Source organism: Micromys minutus, assembly GCF_963924665.1.
Source record: "Micromys minutus genome assembly, chromosome: 24".
NCBI classification, from domain to species: Eukaryota; Metazoa; Chordata; class Mammalia; order Rodentia; family Muridae; genus Micromys; species Micromys minutus.
In genome coordinates, this window is record NC_137959.1 from 50,218,703 (window position 1) to 50,235,495 (window position 16,793).

Here is a 16,793-nt window from a genome sequence, read left to right on the forward strand (position 1 = left end):
TTTCCTTCTTTTCCTTCTTCCCTTTTACCTTCCCTCCCTCCCTCCTTCCCTTCCTTCTTCCCTCCTTCCCTGCTTCCTTTCTTCCTTCCTCCTCTCTCTTCTTTCCCTTCCTTTCCTTCCTTGAACTTGCTCTTAGATAGGGCTGGCCTTGAACTCAGAGATTCATCTGCCTCTGACTCCTCCCAAGTGCTGGAATTAAAATGTAAGACAGGGGCTTTTGATGGTCTACTTGATTGTTTCTTGTACATCACTCATTTTCACAGAAAGAATTCTACCTCTATCCATGGGTTGTTATTAATAGTTGTAATAGCTGGTGCTGGGGCGAAAAACCAACAACACAGTAATGCTACAGTGGAGAAAGGCTCACATTTTGAAAAGGCAAGAGGCAGTTTATATTCTCTGCCCAGGCAGAACTTCCTGGCACAGGGTAAGTGGCTGTAATGTGACCTCAAGCTTCTGCCACTTCAACTTTCTTGCCCAGATTGTACACTGGAGCTGTGAACTAAAATAAATTCTCTCATTAAGTTGCTTTGTTAGTTTTTGTGTCCCAGTAGTGAGGCAAATAATCAGAACAATGTTCATGAATTTTACATAGCTAAGTAACTGTCTCTTAACATCTTTATGAATTCAAGTATAGCTACACTTCTGAGCAATTAGGGAACTTATTAATTTCTATTTCTTTCAAAGTTCGTGACTTCTACATGTAAACTGGTATTTCTCTGTTAGCTTAGGTTGAGTCCTGGGAGAGCAGGGCAAACACTATTTACTTTGTGTCTCTCAAGTGCTTGGTAGCTATTCTTGAGGAACTGATTTTCAGAGCTGCCCAACCGTGAAGCCTGCTCAGGATCTTGTGGTAGATTGTTATGGCCTCCTTAAATCACACTCAGAAAAGCTCACATGGTGCAGGCTAAGCATGGATAAAGTATGTTTATAAAGTTGCTTCCTGGGAAGAGACTGGGCCAATGATTTAACTCTGAAGTGGTAAGATCAATACCTTTAAAGGCAACGTCATTGAGCTTTACTGCTGGGCTGTTGTTGCAGAAGTAACCTCTTAAGCTCCATCATTTACTAATTAAGAAACACGATGCTCATCTATTAAAAGTTCAGTTAAACAATACATTTAACTTGCTGATGGGCAACGTATAACATTTCCATAGTGATTAATTGTATTTATTTGAGCATCTCAGGTTTACTCTTCCAAAACAGAAACTCTACTTCTCAGGTTCATAGACCCGGCAATGAGGCGCCCTACTCCTGGCAGCCCACACTGTTCGAGTAAGCTGATGGCACCAGCTGTCACACAGCTTTTCTGTAAATCTCATTTAGATTCTGAGACTGGCTAGCTTCTCAATTCTTTTCCCAGAAAAGAGAAAATAAGTCCGCAAACATAACATTTTTTTTCCTTCTTGTACTTGGGCATCCAGATAGAAAAAACGAGCAAAACCAGCGCCCAGGCGGGCAGGGTGGCACAGCAGGGGTGGAGCGGGACTCTGCCACGATAGGGCAATGGGGCGAGTCCGAGAGCTGCCTGCAGAACACCCCACCCTTCTTGCCCCACAGCCCCCAGAGAGTCAGGCTCGGGATCCCAGAGACCGGGCACAGGCTTCGGCTGGGTTTTCCCGCCCGGCGGCCCGCGCTCTAGGTAGTTCAGTGCCACGTACTCGTCAGAAAGGTCCAAACGACCGAGCTCCTTTGTCTATACCCTGCCCCACCTTCCTTCTTCCTGCCGCCTCCCCCTCCTTTACAGGCGCGGCTGACGCGGCGGGGAGGAATGCGTTTCCGGAGGGAGAGAAAGGCCGGGCAGCCCGGGAGAAAGAACTCCGCGGCGGGGCGGGGCCGCGGCTTCCTGAGAGACTCGGCGGGCTGAGTCTCCGCCCACTCACTGAAGAGCCGCCGAGACCCGCGGAGCGGCCGAGGCCGGCCGACGCTACCCGAGAAGGTCCGAGAAGCCGAGGCCCGCCGACACCCGCCCGAGACCATCCGAAGGGCCGAGGTCCGCCGACACCGACCCGAGACACCCAGAGAAGCGGAACGCGGCGGAGCCCGGGCCGCCCGCGTGCCGGGCGGACGCTGAGAAAAGGTAAGGCCGCGGGCGTGTGGACGTGCGGGCGTGGGCTGCGGGCAACTAGGGCAAACCAGGCGTGTCTGCGGCCTGGGCCGGGCGGAGTCGGGTCTTAGGCACCGCACAGAACACGGCCTTGTTCGGTCGCAGCTCCTCGCCCCGCCCGGCCTTGTCTAAGGGAGGGTCGCGAGTCCGGCCTGTCACACCGGGGCGTGTCGGGGCAAGGGTGGGTACAACCGGGGATCCCGGTGCTCTCTGACCTCAGAGGGGTTCTGTCGGTCGATGCCCGGCGGGCGCCTTATCCTGAGCTTGGCGCGGGAGCCTGGGAACCAGGCCGCGGGGCCCGTGGTCGGCGAGGCGGTGCCCACCCGGGGCCTCGTGTACTGTGGCTGCCTACCCTTTCTCATGCCGCCTAGTGACAGGCAGGGTTAATGACCGCCCTGATCCCGAATGCCACAGTAAATTTGAACTTTTAATTTGAAACCTAGTATTCAGTGGTAAAGCGAGTAATAAATTATACTATTTCCGTTTTCTTATCTTTAAAAGAGAAAAGGAGCTCCTACACTAATCATAGTAATACTTGTGACCCGAGGGTCAGGCCCACCTCCCAGCATGTGTTTACATGTGCTGACCTTACTGCAGAACCCTGATATATGGTAGTATTGGGACTGTTTATCTTTTTTTTTTTTACAAATATAGATACCGAGGTGCAGGAGTCTAAGTAATTTAGAGAGTTCACGGGCTCACCTCCAGAGCCTATGCTTAAACTTTAAGTATCCTTATTAATGTAAAATAAAGAAGACGTTGTATAGGGCAAGAGGATTCCAGGGCAATAGTCTGGAATCTTTGTAGTAAGACCTTGTCTCAAAAAAAAAAAAAAAAAAAAAACAAAAAAAACACACACACACACACACACACACACACACACACACACACACAGTAAGTAGTGAAATGTAAAACCACATCTTAGACAACAGTGCTTTATATACATTGATTACTTTCTATTGCTCCTTATTACACTAAAAAGATCTACAAACTTCTCAGAATGTTTTGGTAGCATTAGGAAGGTTTCCAGGATCTACATGGGTATAAAGAGGATATTATGACTAAGTTGTGTTTGGTTGTTGTTGCTTGCATAGGACAGAAATAGATGAATTCTGATTAGATTTCTTCCTTTAAGTTACACACAGCCATTTCAGTAGGTTTTATCCTAGATAACCTGTAGAACAGAATAAGAAATTTTAGTTGAGAGTCACCTCTTGCATACTGATGGACATCAAGGCCAGATGGGAAGGACTGACATAAGAATTTCAGTATGTTATGATATACATGTTTGTGAGGAATTTTGATGCATTCAGCCATGGTTAATGACCAGAAATGATAGAATGACAAATAGAAAATGGATGAAAACACTGGTATGTTGTATATAGGCACTTGGGAGAGTAGAAGATACTAGAATGCTACTTCTTATTTGATGAGAGCAAATTCTAGCTTATCTGTTGAATTTTCAGGCCTACAGTTGAATCTGTTGTTGAGGATGTGAAGTTGTGCATCAAGATGGTTTCTTTAATTTTAATTTATAATTATTTGTGTGTGGGGGTATATGCTGTGACATGCATGTGTGGAGTTTCTTTTCTTTTTTTTTTTTCCACCCTCATGTGTATTCCAGGGATTGAATTCAGGTTGCCTAGCTTGGGTAAGCATTTTTATGTGCTGAGCCATTTCACTGCTTGAGGTTGTTTACTTTTTTTTTTTCTTTAAGGCTCTGATTTGTTTATTTTATGTGGGTGCATATTTGCCTGCTTGTAAGTTTGCCCTGTGTGCATGCAGCACCTGTGGAGGCCAGAAGAGGGGGTCAGATCCTCTGGAACCACAGGTGGCTGTCAGCTGCCATAGAACCCAGGTCCTCTGGAAGAGCAGGTTGTGCTCTTAACCACTGAGCATCTATCTCCTCTCACCTCCGGGTTAATTTTAATCTTCAGTATTCTGTACATGAAAAGTACAGAATCAACGAAGTTGAAAAATTACTGGATTTAGTACTTTTAACATCAGTTGACTTAAATTTTCTGGTTAGCCTAATTTGAATCTGTTCTGAATCAACATCAGTGAAATGAAAATGCGGTTCTGTTGATTAACTCTGTGAAACACTGCTCACCTCTTCTCACTGTTTATTACTAAGAAAATTAATTGGCCTGACAGATGTTTGTCTAGAATTCTTGTGCTGCCTAATGTAGTTACTTTACTGTTTGACATTTTCCTAACAGAGCTGCCCTGCCCCCCATGGTTTACAGGTAGAGAGGGAAGTGTTAACATAGTATATTGTTTGGAGAAAATAATTTTATTAGTGTTATGTGAATGTTTGAGTACTAGTAGATTCTTAACTATGTTACCAGTATGATGAGGTAAACATGTTGAAACTAGTAAAAGTTTCAGAGGATTGTTTTTTCTCAGAATTTAAATGTAAAATTTTTGATGTGTAACAAGCTGATTTGAAGATTCATTATGGATGGAATTCAAGATTATATTCTGTAAATATGTTAAATTAAACTTTTACCATTTCCCTGCAAATTAGTGAGTTTCAGAGTTGATTAGTGTTTTCTATTATATGATTGTTTATTGGGACTTTGGTTATAGACTTTCAGATTTTTTTGTTTATCGTATGTTAAGTAGTTGGTAATCAGGAATGTGAGGATAAAGGGAGGAAAGAGAGTAATTGAGTCTTCTGGATCACATCTACAGTAGTAGCAGTATACAGTTTCAGAAATTGGAAGTGTGCTGAGGTTAAAAGACAGTCCACACAATTCTGACTGGTTAAAAGTTTAGGTAGGTAGGTGATAGCAATGTACCTCACTTTCAGGATGTATGAAAAAGAATGAAACTGTACTTTGAAATTTCTCACAGTTTGAAAACTATTTTTTTGTGTGTGGCTTTAGAAGATAAGGACAGTTATCTTTACCAGTGTGTCTAGCTTATGTATCATCATAAAATAAATACACGAGAAAAGAGGCTCCTTCAAATTTATATCTAGAACAGACATACATGTGTACATATCTGTAAGCACTTATGCATGTACATATTAAATATTACAAATATAATTTTTATAAATAGAAGTACATACGTATGTATGCATACATACGTATTTCTTAGTGGTAGGAACAGTCTCATTTTACCAAGGCTTCAAAATAACATGTTTCTAACCCCAGGGATATGTGAAAGAATTCATTAGACTGTAAGGAAGAGTTTAAGTATTTTATAAGAACATTCTCTGTTTATAGCTTTTAAAAGTTCAATATATTTATTATGTATAATCTTATTGTATCGCTGTAAAAATAATGTGTATTTTAATTTATAAATAATGGGCACATGGCTAATCCAATCTTTTTTTTTTTTTTTTTTTTTTTTTTTGGTGACAGAGTTTAAACTCAAAAAGCTTATAGATCCCAAGTGGTAGTCAGTGGGGAAACAAGAATTATGGTGTTTAGGAAGGAGAATTGGTGAGCTGGGGTTCATGTAGAGGAAAATAGAAAGGTGAGTGGCCAAGTGGTGTATTTACCCAGGGAGGCAGTGCTGCTACAAGAGGGTAGGATCTACCATGCTGAGCTTTTGTTAAGGTGATCAAGGGGCCTAGGGTTTGGGAATTTGTCATCTATCAATGCTGGTTGATAGTGTAGGCTGTAAATAAAAGCACCAGAGTATAGACAAAGCTCTTGAGAGGAATAGGGAAAGCCATTCACTTTCCCAGTTTCTTTGAACATTTGGTTTCTTTGCCAGCCATTTTAGGGAGTGTAGGAATTTGTGGGAATTCCCAAAAATTAGCATGTTTAAATTAAAGACCAATTTATTTTCATACCCATTTCCCCAGAGCAGTGACCAGAGCCCCAGTCTGATTGCGGAGAGGCTTCCTATGGGAAACCTAGATTTCAGTGCAGGTGCTGACCCTGGATTACTGTATGACATTGTTGCACCACTCCTTAGGGCTTTGCTTTCACATCTGCACTGTTGCTCTCAGTTTGAGATAAGAGGTAGTGGCTGCCTGATCTAAGTACTGCAGAGTACAATTTTTGTTCTTTCATGAGAAACCGTTTTCTTTAAATTAAAAAAAATATTTTAAATTATGTGTAGGTGTGTGTGTCTTCATATGACTTCATACACATGAGTGCAAGTTCCTTCAGAGGCCAGAGGCTTTAGATTTCCTAAAGCTGAAGTTATAGGTTGTGAGCCACCTGATAGGAGCTCTGAGAACTGAACTTAGGTTGTCTGGAAGAGCAGCAAGTGCTCTTGACTGTTGAGCAACCATTTTCTGTCATTATAATAAAGTATAGATTCTGTGCAAATGACACTGGGAAGACTTTGCCATGGCTGATTTGTAATGTCTGTTACTGGCTGCTCTTTGTCAGGGTGTCTGTAGTTGTGCATTGCATTGTAGCTCAGTGTACCGAGTAGTCGCCACTGCAAAGATGCTCAGTGAGTGTAATTCAGGGGTTGGCATGTCTTTGGTTTTGAGTGAATTTCCTAGTTGAGACAATTGTGTTCCACTCAGGAAAATATGACAAAGAATAGTTTATACAGTGTACCATGCCAGATGATACTCTGTTTTTGAGGAAAAGGTCAGCAGTGGCTTAAGTCATTTTGGAAGACATGGTGAAGATGAGGTTTGAGTGAGGAGTGGGCTGACCTAAGTGTGGATGACATGAAAGATGTATTTAAAAGAGAGCAAAAGAAAAGAAACAAGTAAAAGTCATAAAGGTAGAAGAAAATTTGCATTGCATTTTGCTTAAGGAATATAGTTTTAAGTGAAAGGGAGAAAATATGTACATGCGAATTCTGGTATATGCCACCTATTTCACATTCTACATGCGTATTGAATATTTAATCTCATACTCTGAAATTAGAATGTAAATAGCTTTCTAATGCCTCCAGTATCTTATGATTTATTTTCTTATGATTTTTGACCTTTAGAGGTCAGTTGTGGAATATTATACTATTTGATTATTAAGATACTGAAGTTTGAAACTGTATATTTAGTAGTCTAATGTTACAGTTGGAAATGTAATACAATAGGCATGAGTTATCCTTATTTAAGAAGTATGGAAGCATGACGAATTGGAGTTGTCTCTTGAGGTAGAGTCTGTGTTCATAGGTTGTGGGTTCAATCTCTAGCACAGAATAACAAAACAAGTTGGGAAACACATATTAAAGAGTTATTCGGAGCCCCCCACCCTCAGTGATAAGAAAATCAGTACAGAAATATTTGTTGCTAAAACTTTTCCATCAGGGTCATATTTTATCCTTCCTAAATTCTGAAATAGGTGTCACTCCTAGCCTAGTCTTGAGTCAAATGAGAAATGAAGTGACTTCTCTATAGTTTGATTTCTTTTTTTTAAATTAAAGTATGTTCCATCTATATCAGGGTGAGAGAAGGAAGTTAGGATAAAAGGTGGTGGTCAAATGAACTTTATCAAGAAAAAAATTTTGAAAACCAATAGATAAGATTATACAGTATAGAAATTAACTCAAAATTCCTCCTAATTGAAATTACATATAGAGCAAATGCTTTTGATACCATTAACAGGTAACTTTCTTTTTTAAAAGATTTACCTATTATGTGTATGCATCTGCATGTATGTATGTGAACTACGTGTGTGTGTGTGTGTGTGTGTGTGTGTGTGTGTGTGTTGCTGCCAGCAGAGTCTAGAAGAGGGTGTTGGGATTTCTTGGACCTGGAATTACAGATGGTTTTAAGCTCCCAGGTGTGAATGCTGGAATCAGGACCTAATTCCTCTCTCTACAAGAGCAGCAGCAAGTGCTCTTAAGCACTGAGCCTTCTTTCTCTCCAGTGCCCAGGTACTTAACTTTTGCAAGGTCTCTTATACTTACTTTGGGAACAATGTAAATTTTGTCAACTGGAACATTTGATACATTTTCCCCATTCATAGGGGTAAAACAAGAAACAAACAAAAAACAGGAAAGAAAGGAAGAGAAAATTTGCATATATAGGAAATATAAAGGCACACTGTACTAGGTTGGTTTGTAAAATCTCATTTGCTAGGTAATAAAGATGATAGCAGATGGTGCTGGGAAGCATTTTTCTTCTCTCACTTTAGACTGACAGTTTATATTTTGGTTTTATAGTTTTTCTCAAAATGTTTTATTTTCAAAATCCAATGTAGTCATACTTTTTGGGATATTTTATTGGGTTCTATATCTACCATCCTTCTCTACCCTCATCCCTTTTAACCCCCCCCCACGCTAGGTAGTCAAGAAGGAACATTAGAGGGGAAAGGGTGCATAGACCTCTTTAGACTACTTCCTGCTGATTAGGGGCATCAGGTTCCACGAGGCAAGTCCACTCTTCATGGTCAGAATATATCTATCTAGGAACCAGCAATCTGGCAAAGGCATCAGCAGAGCCAGCAGCTGCTGCCACAGGCTTTTGGGGCACTCACATTTACACTCTCAAGTGTCCTTAGAGTTCCAGATGTAGACTATTTGTCCCTAGCAAAAATCCATTCTCCTAGAACAACAAAGAAATCATAGTGGCTGTGGACAATCTGAAGCAGCCCCATATCCCACACCTAGGATTAAAACAAAAACATATTCACATAACAGTACTGGGTTTTTAAGAAACCAAAATTTTACTCCATCCATCCTTTGGCAGGCATTAGGTTAACTTAGTAATATATAATTTGAATTTGACACTTGTCAATGGGGCTACTCTTCTTTCAGGTGAGGGTAGTGGAGGTAGATCTCAGTTTTCTGTTGCCACACATTCTGTCATGTTGGCTGTGAGACATCTCAGGTTTGATCTTGTTTTGTTGATTGTATTCCTGGAGTTTATGAGTTTTGAAGAGGACATTGATATTTTCTCTGGGATGATGGAATCATCACTAGTCATGAATTGTAGGATTGATGTATCATCATACATTTTTTCTTAAGGCATCTATTTATGTATTTGTGTTGTAAATGAACTATTTTTTAGAGATTACATGTTTTTATGAGCTTTGGATCAAACTATTAATTTATTATTACTATTATTATTGCTACTATTGTTGCTATTATTTTACTGCAACATAACTAACCTAGAACTCGTTGTATAGAACGGGCTAGCCTCAAGCTTATAGAAATCCTCAAATTATTGGGATTACAGGCATGAATCACTGTACTCAGCTTCAAACAAAAACCTTCATTGTAGTAGTTCATTAGGCTCAGACAAATGTTTTTGTTGGTTAGAAAGGGGTTTCATTGAGTTCTTCAAAAGTCTTTTGTCAGGGTAGAGTTTTGGCTGGCATTTTAGGGGGCTGACTAGGGAGACTGTTATGTACTTACAGGATGGTAGGCTGCAGTGAGGTGCTACTAACATTCCAGTCTTAGATTATCTAAGCCTCTTTTTTTTCTGTTTGTAGTTTTGTTTGTTTCAATTTGACATAAGTTGAAGTTATCAGAGAGGAAGGAGCCTCAGCTGAGAAAATGCCTCCTCCATGAGACCCAGCAGTAAGATGTTTCCTCAATTAGTGATCACTGGGGGAGGGCCCAACCCATGGTAGGTGGTACCATCCCTGGGCTGGTGGCCCTGGGTTCTATAAGAAAGCAGGCTGAGCAAGCCATGGGAAGTAATCCAGTAAGGAGCATCATACCATGACCTGTGCATCAGCTCCTGCCTCAAGGTGCCTGCCCTTCTTAAATTTCTGTCTTGATATTCTCCAATGATTCTTGAGTGTTTGGATTATAGACATGAGGCAGTGATAAACTCTGCTTGTCTGTAAGGCATCAACCTTGTCCCTATCCTGGTCTCCCCTAATTTCCTACTGTGTTTATATAATGTTCTATTTTGCCACAGACTTTTCTGTTTCTCAACTATGACAATTAACAAAATTTAACTTCTTTTCATCTGGCTCTTGCCTGGTTTGCTCTTATATATACACACATGTATTCCTAAATATAAATGTGTTTATATAACTTTATGTTGTAGTAAATATTTAAAAAAATTATCGCTTTATCAGCCCTGAGGTCTCACTCCTCAGGCCTGACTCTGATACGGAGCCTTGCACACCTCTGGTGCCCTGTCCAAGTCGCCCCTAATGCCCTCTGCACAACTCCCTTCCCTGGTGGTTTTCTACTGCCTGTTTTCTGCCTCTGTCCTGGGGTGTTCCCTACCCCAAAATCCCACATAAATACAACTCTACAGCCCGATAGCTTTTCATACAGGTTTATATATTCAACTCTCAGTCCACAAACCCTCTACACAATAAGATTACATCAAATAGACAAAGATACAAACTGCCCTTCTATATGAGATACTAGACCTATAAAATCCTTGGCTTTCCTTTATTTTACTAATTAAAATAGGAAGGTTCATTTGGAGTCTGGAGACTAGGTAGCCCTTCTTGGGGAAGTGGAATTAACATTAAAATGCAAACAGCTTTGGGACAATCTACATTTCCTCCTTTTTGTTCAGTTAAATGTTTTTTTTTTTTTAACTATAAGATGAATATAACTATTACTATTTTACAATTTATGAAGTATAGGACAGCCTTAACATCTAGCTTACCAATTTTGTCTATTAAATAAAGTACCATTTTATCTTCTTGAAAGACTATAATTCTATATCTGACTTATATCTTGGTTTTAGATTGTATGTCATTTGAAAATCACCTTTTGAGATCTATATTAACTTTCTTAACGCCAAACAGCTGGTCCGACTAAGAGGCTACTAGTCTTCAACAACATCAGAAATCTCAGAATGACTAATATTGCCTGATAAGGAGAAGCACAAAACACAGCTTCCAAAACTAGCCAATATATAGAGACTGCTGCTCATCACTATCCCCACCTCTCTCAAAACGTTGGAGCATCAGTCTTCAGCCTTCTGGCTCAGGATCATACCTGACAGACCTTTAAATGCAGAAATTTGAAAGACTGATAATTTTGGCTTGGCAAAGATTATCAGTTGATTATTCCACAAAAGTGAATGAGGCAATTATCTGTAAACTCTTAAGGTACCTTTGTTGATGTCTGTCAGCCATGTCTGTCAGCCATGCTACTACTGGGGGCCATGTTGATGTGCATGGCCTGTGCTGAAACCTAAAGCCATGTTGATGTCCGTAGTCTGTGCTGCCACCAAGGGCCATGTTGGTTTCAATGGTACTGCTGTGCTGGGGGCCACAGAGTTACCACCAAAGAGGCCTTGTTGATTGTCTATAGTCTGTATTGCTGCTAAGGGCCATGATAGTGTCCGTGGTCCTTGTTGCAGCTGAGAGTATGTTGATGGTCTGTTCTGTCACTGGAGATCATGCTAAATGAGGTCTGTGTTCCATGTTGACATCAGAGGCCATGTGGGTGTCTATCCACAGTCTGCACTTCTGCTGACTATAAAGGGTGAGGAGGCTTCTTTTGCAGTGGTATTGATGACTTCAGACTCACAAATGAGAATAAAAGACATAGAAGGCTTCTGGGACAACCTCTCTCCTTACCTTACCCCATCCCTCAAAAGAAACAGTCTAGATAGGAAGCCATTAGAGAGAACTCTTAAAAATTGTTATAGGGATGCTAAAGTGTAGTTCTTCATGTTGATAACTTCTAGCAAAGTGGAGAAGTTTTCCTTAAGGGGCTAGCTACTAGGAGTTTAATGGCTGTGCTCCAGTGAAAATATGGACAATACAAATTGCATTTGTACTTGGTGTAGGTTTTGTTTTTTTGTTTTTTGTTTTTTGTTTTTTGTTTTTTTTTTTTGCTTTGTTTTTTTGGTTGTTGTTGTTCTATTTTGGGGGAGGGTTCCAAGGTTTGGGAGTAAGTCTGAGAGGACTGGAAAGTGAGGTGATTGGGTACATAATATGAAATTAAAAAATAATCAGTAAAAATACTATGTTGGGAAAAAGATGTCTTTGAAAAGTCTTGAAGAGGGTTTTTTAAAGGACTTTTTTTTCTTTGTAAGTTGTATCTTACATAGACTGTGATAGAGACTGAAAACCCTTTTTATTAAGAGTCAGTAGTGGTAAAAAAAAACATCTTTAGAATCTTTAGTGTTTATATGTATGTACTCACATATATCCAAACATTAGGTCTAAAGTACACAGGTAAGTCATCCTCTTAATCCTTTGAATAAAGAGTTTAGCATCTCAAAGGAGGGCAGTTATCCAACAGAAAAAATTATATCTCAGAGCAGGAGTAGGCTAACTTTGCTTTGTCATCATGAACTATGACCTTCTGAAACTATAAGCCCAAAACAAACTCTTTCTTCTACAAGTTGCCTTGGTCATGGTGTCTTGTCACAACAATAGAAAAGTAATGTATATATGATAACATTCTTAGCTGTTGGGCTGATTTTCGAAGGATAACTAGTGCTCTGTTTCTCCATTTGGAATGATTTACCTAATCGTTCCCAAACAGATAATAGGTCTTGTATAGAGGAAGGAGTTTTGGTTGTTGTTGGTTTTTTTTTTTTTTTTTTTTTTTTTTTTTTTTTTTTGTCAATTTGACACAAACCTAGACATACCTAGGAAGAAGGAATCTCAAGTCTCAAGGTGATAAATGCCCCTATTAGATTGGTCCTCACCTGGGAGATATTTTGTTGATTAGTGACTGAAGCGGGTGGACCTAGCCTACTGAGTTTGGGGTATCACCTCTGGGCAGGTCCAGGAGTGTATGAGAAACCAGGCTGAGCAAGCTACAGTGACCAAGCCAATTAGCAGCAGTTTTCCATGGTCTCTGCTGCAGTTCCTGTCTTCAAGTTCCTGCTCTGAGTTCTTGATGATGGATTGTGACCTTTAAGCTAAAAAACTCTTTTCTCCTTAAATTGCTTTGGTCTTAACAAAGCAATAGAAATCTAAATAGGGTAGCTGGCAATACATGACTGTTAAAAGAGGATAGCAATGGCTCAAGATAGTTTGGCTCTGAACTTGGAACATTCCAAACTCTCCAGTCATTGAATTTCAAATCAGCATTGCAGGAGATCAGTTTGAAATGCAGTTCCCCCCCTCCCCCAGGCTTTATTTACACTCATCCTCTTCACTGAAGTGATTATACTGTATTGTAGTTGTTTACATTTTTTTGTCTATGAATTGATAGTATCTTGAGGCAGTATTTGTATTTCTAAAAATGTGCAACCTAGCATGACAGCTTGAGAAGGACCTTCAGAAATTAAGAGAGCAAGCCAATAGAGTACAAGGAGCAGAGGTGTTAGGCAAGAAGGCTGAAAAGAATTGACCTATTTTCCATTCTGCTGCTGTGATAAAACACTCTGACCAAAAGCAACCTGGGGAAGGGTTTATCATATAGTCAAGTTTATAGGATGAAGGCTGTAAGGTAAGGCCTGAGAAGATTTCTTTTTCAGGATTAGTCCATACATAGTAAGAAGTATCCAAATTTATCGGCTGTAGTAGTTTGAGGAGATAAAATGCAGACTAGACCAGTTAACAGCCTTTGGTTGTGAAAAGTAAATAAAAGATTAGGACCACGTCTCATAGAGTTTTCTGTGTTGTCACCCTCTGTTGATGAGTTGTCTTCAGTGAGATACCATTGCTAGGGAACCTCTATGCCCCTTTTCTCTGAATAAAGGTCATTTGCTAAACAGGCCTTTTTGCATAACCCAAGGTTTATGCGAAGGCTTTAGGTCTGGAAAGGACATACATGTGAACTGTGATGTAGTCTTTCTCAAGCCTTTCTCCACTCTGTCTCATGCAGGCACTTTGGTCTAGATTCCAGTTGTGCTGCCTCCCTCTGGGCCACTGTCAAGTATGGTCTCAGTCTCATGATCTCAGGTTTTGCTTTCTCTTGTTTTGTCACTGTCCTTAGAGTCCTGCTTAATTCTTACATCGTCCTGATCCTAAAACCAGCATTTACAAAAGCCACCAAGCAATAGCTCCTCTGTTTCTTGTTGGCTTACAGACACCCTTACAGGAGAGTTGATGACAGCCTCCAAGATGTTTGGAGACAGTCCTAGTTCTCTCAGTTGTTCTTGAAAACAAGAACTTTGTTTTGTCTGCTTCTGAGCTTGGCACACTTCCAGAGGTATGAGTTTTTTTTTTTTTTTTTTGGCCTGTCAGGATATGTAGAAGCAGAGGTCTCTAGCACTTACAGTAATGGTTTAAGTAATGCATCTCAGAATATTGGGGGACACTATCTTTTTCGTTCTATCATAGTGTGGCTCTCTAACTTGTATGGTATTTTGGAAGCTTTCTCAAGGCTGGTCAGCAAGTATTAAAGTAGCCTGAAGGAATATATCCATCCTCATACTGTGATCATCTATTTCCAAAGGAGTGGCATGTTTTCTGTCCTTAGTCATTAGTGGAGGATTTAAATTGCCAAGAATCTCAACCTGTATTGATTTACTACCTTGGCCTTAGGCAGACCTTAGAATATCATATTTTTGTGACACTCAGGGTTTATTCACCTCTTGGATGAAGTCCCAAGCCATCTGTATTACCCTGTCAGACCCAGGAGAGACTCATTTCCTGGAATAAACCTGAGTGAGGATGGATGATTTCTAAGAGCTACCTCTCTTGTCTATGGGAAGTCTGCATGAACAGTGTTTAACACAAGTCTCACTGCATAGTAGCATGTCTGCCTTTATTTCTCATAATAAAAGGGGCCTGACCAAATAGAAACAAAAAGAACCATTGAAAGAATCAACAAAATCAAGAGCTGGTTCTTTGAGAAAATTAACAAGATTGATAAACCCTTAGCCAGACTAACTAGTGGGCAAAGAGAGAGAGAGTATCCAAATTGACAAAAATCAGAAAGGAAAGTGGAGAAATAACAACTAAAACTGAGGAAATTCAAGAAATCATCAGATCCTACTATAAAAACCTATACTCAACAAATCTGGAAAATCTGGAGGAAATGGATGAATTCTTAGACAGATACCAGATACTAAAGTTAAACTAGGACCAGATAAACCATCTAAATAATCCCATAACACCTAAAGAAATAGAAGCAGTCATCAAAAGCATCCCTCCAAAAAAAGCCCAGATCCAGATGGGTTCAGTGCAGAATTCTATCAGACATTTATTGATGACCTAATAGCAATACTCTCCAAACGATTCCACAAAATAGAGTCAGATGGAATATTACCCAACTCATTTTTCGAGGCCACAATAACCCTCGTTTCTAAACCACACAAAGACCCTACAAGGAAAGAGAACTTCAGACCAATCTCACTTATAAACATTGGTGCAAAATACTCATCAAAATCCTTGCAAACCGAATCCAAGAACACATCATCAAAATGATCATTCGTCATGACCAAGTAGGCTTCATCCCTGGGATGCAGGGATGGTTTAACATAAGGAAATCCATCAACGTAATCCACCATATAAACAAACTCAAAGACCAAAATCACATGGTCATCTCACTAGACGCTGAGAAAGCATTCGACAAAATCCAACACCCCTTCATGTTAAAAGTCCTGGAAAGAACAGGAATCCAAGGCCCATACTTAAACATAATAAAAGCAATATACAGCAAACCAACAGCCAACATCAAACTTAATGGCGAGAAACTTGAAGCAATCCCACTAAAATCAGGGACTCGACAAGGCTGCCCACTCTCCCCCTACCTATTCAACATAGTACTGGAAGTCCTGGCTGCAGCAATTAGACAGCAAAAGGAGATCAAGGGGATACAAATCGGAAAGGAAGAGATAAAAACATCACTCCTTGCCGATGACATGATACTGTACTTGAGTGACCCCAAAAATTCCACCAGAGAACTCCTACAGCTGATAAACAAGTTCAGCAAAGTGGCTGGATACAAAATTAACTCAAACAAATCAGTAGCCTTCCTGTACTCAAAGGACAAACATGTGGAGAAAGAAATTAGGGAAAACGTAGCCTTCACAATCGTTACAAAAACTATGAAATACCTTGGTGTGACTCTAACTAAGCAAGTGAAGGACCTGTATGACAAGAACTTCAAACCTCTAAAGAAAGAAATTGAGGAGGATCTCAGAAAATGGAAAGATCTCCCATGCTCATGGATTGGAAAAATCAACATCTTAAAAATGGCCATCCTACCAAAAGCAATCTACAGATTCAATGCAATCCCCATCAAAATTCCAACCCAGTTCTTCATGGAATTGGAAAGATCAATGTGCAATTTCATATGGAATAACAAAAGACCTAGAATAGCGAAATCCATCCTCAACAACAAAAAATCATCTGCGGGAATCACTATCCCTGACCTCAATCTATATTACAAGGCAATTGTGCTGAAAACTGCATGGTACTGGTACAGAAATAGGCATGTGGATCAATGGAATAGAATAGAAGATCCAGAAATGAGCCCTCATGTATGTGGTCACCTGATTTTTGACAAAGGAGCAGTAAACATTCAATGGAAAAAGGACAGCCTATTCAACAAATGGTGCTGGTCCAACTGGCACTCAGCATGCAAAAGAATGAAAATAGACCCATTCTTATCTCCTTGTACAAAGCTCAAGTGTAAGTGGATCAAAGATCTCCACATTATACCAGATACACTGAAACTATTAGATGAGAAAGTAGGGAAAACCTTAGAACACATAGGTACAGGAGAAAATTTCCTGAACAAAACTCCAATGGCTCAAGCTCTAAGGTCAAAGATTAACAGATGGGACTTAATGAGATTGCAAAGTTTCTGTAAGGCTAAAGACATCGTCAAGAAAACAAAACGGCAACCAACAGAATGGGAAAAGATCTTTACCAACACCACATCAGATAGAGGCCTAATATCCAAGGTGTACAAGGAACTCAAAAAG

General features: G+C 40.1%; 1 protein-coding gene across 2 annotated transcripts in view; it reads left to right on the forward strand.

Annotated features, from left to right (window-relative positions):
• The first annotated feature begins 1,871 nt into the window (after positions 1-1,871).
• Positions 1,872-16,793, forward strand: part of ITGB1 (integrin subunit beta 1) — a 46,463-nt gene continuing 31,541 nt past the window's right edge. For both annotated transcript variants that reach the window (XM_080936821.1, XM_080936822.1), the window contains exon 1: positions 1,872-2,080. The gene's annotated coding sequence lies outside the window, so the exon portion shown is untranslated. The remainder of the gene's footprint in view (positions 2,081-16,793) is intronic.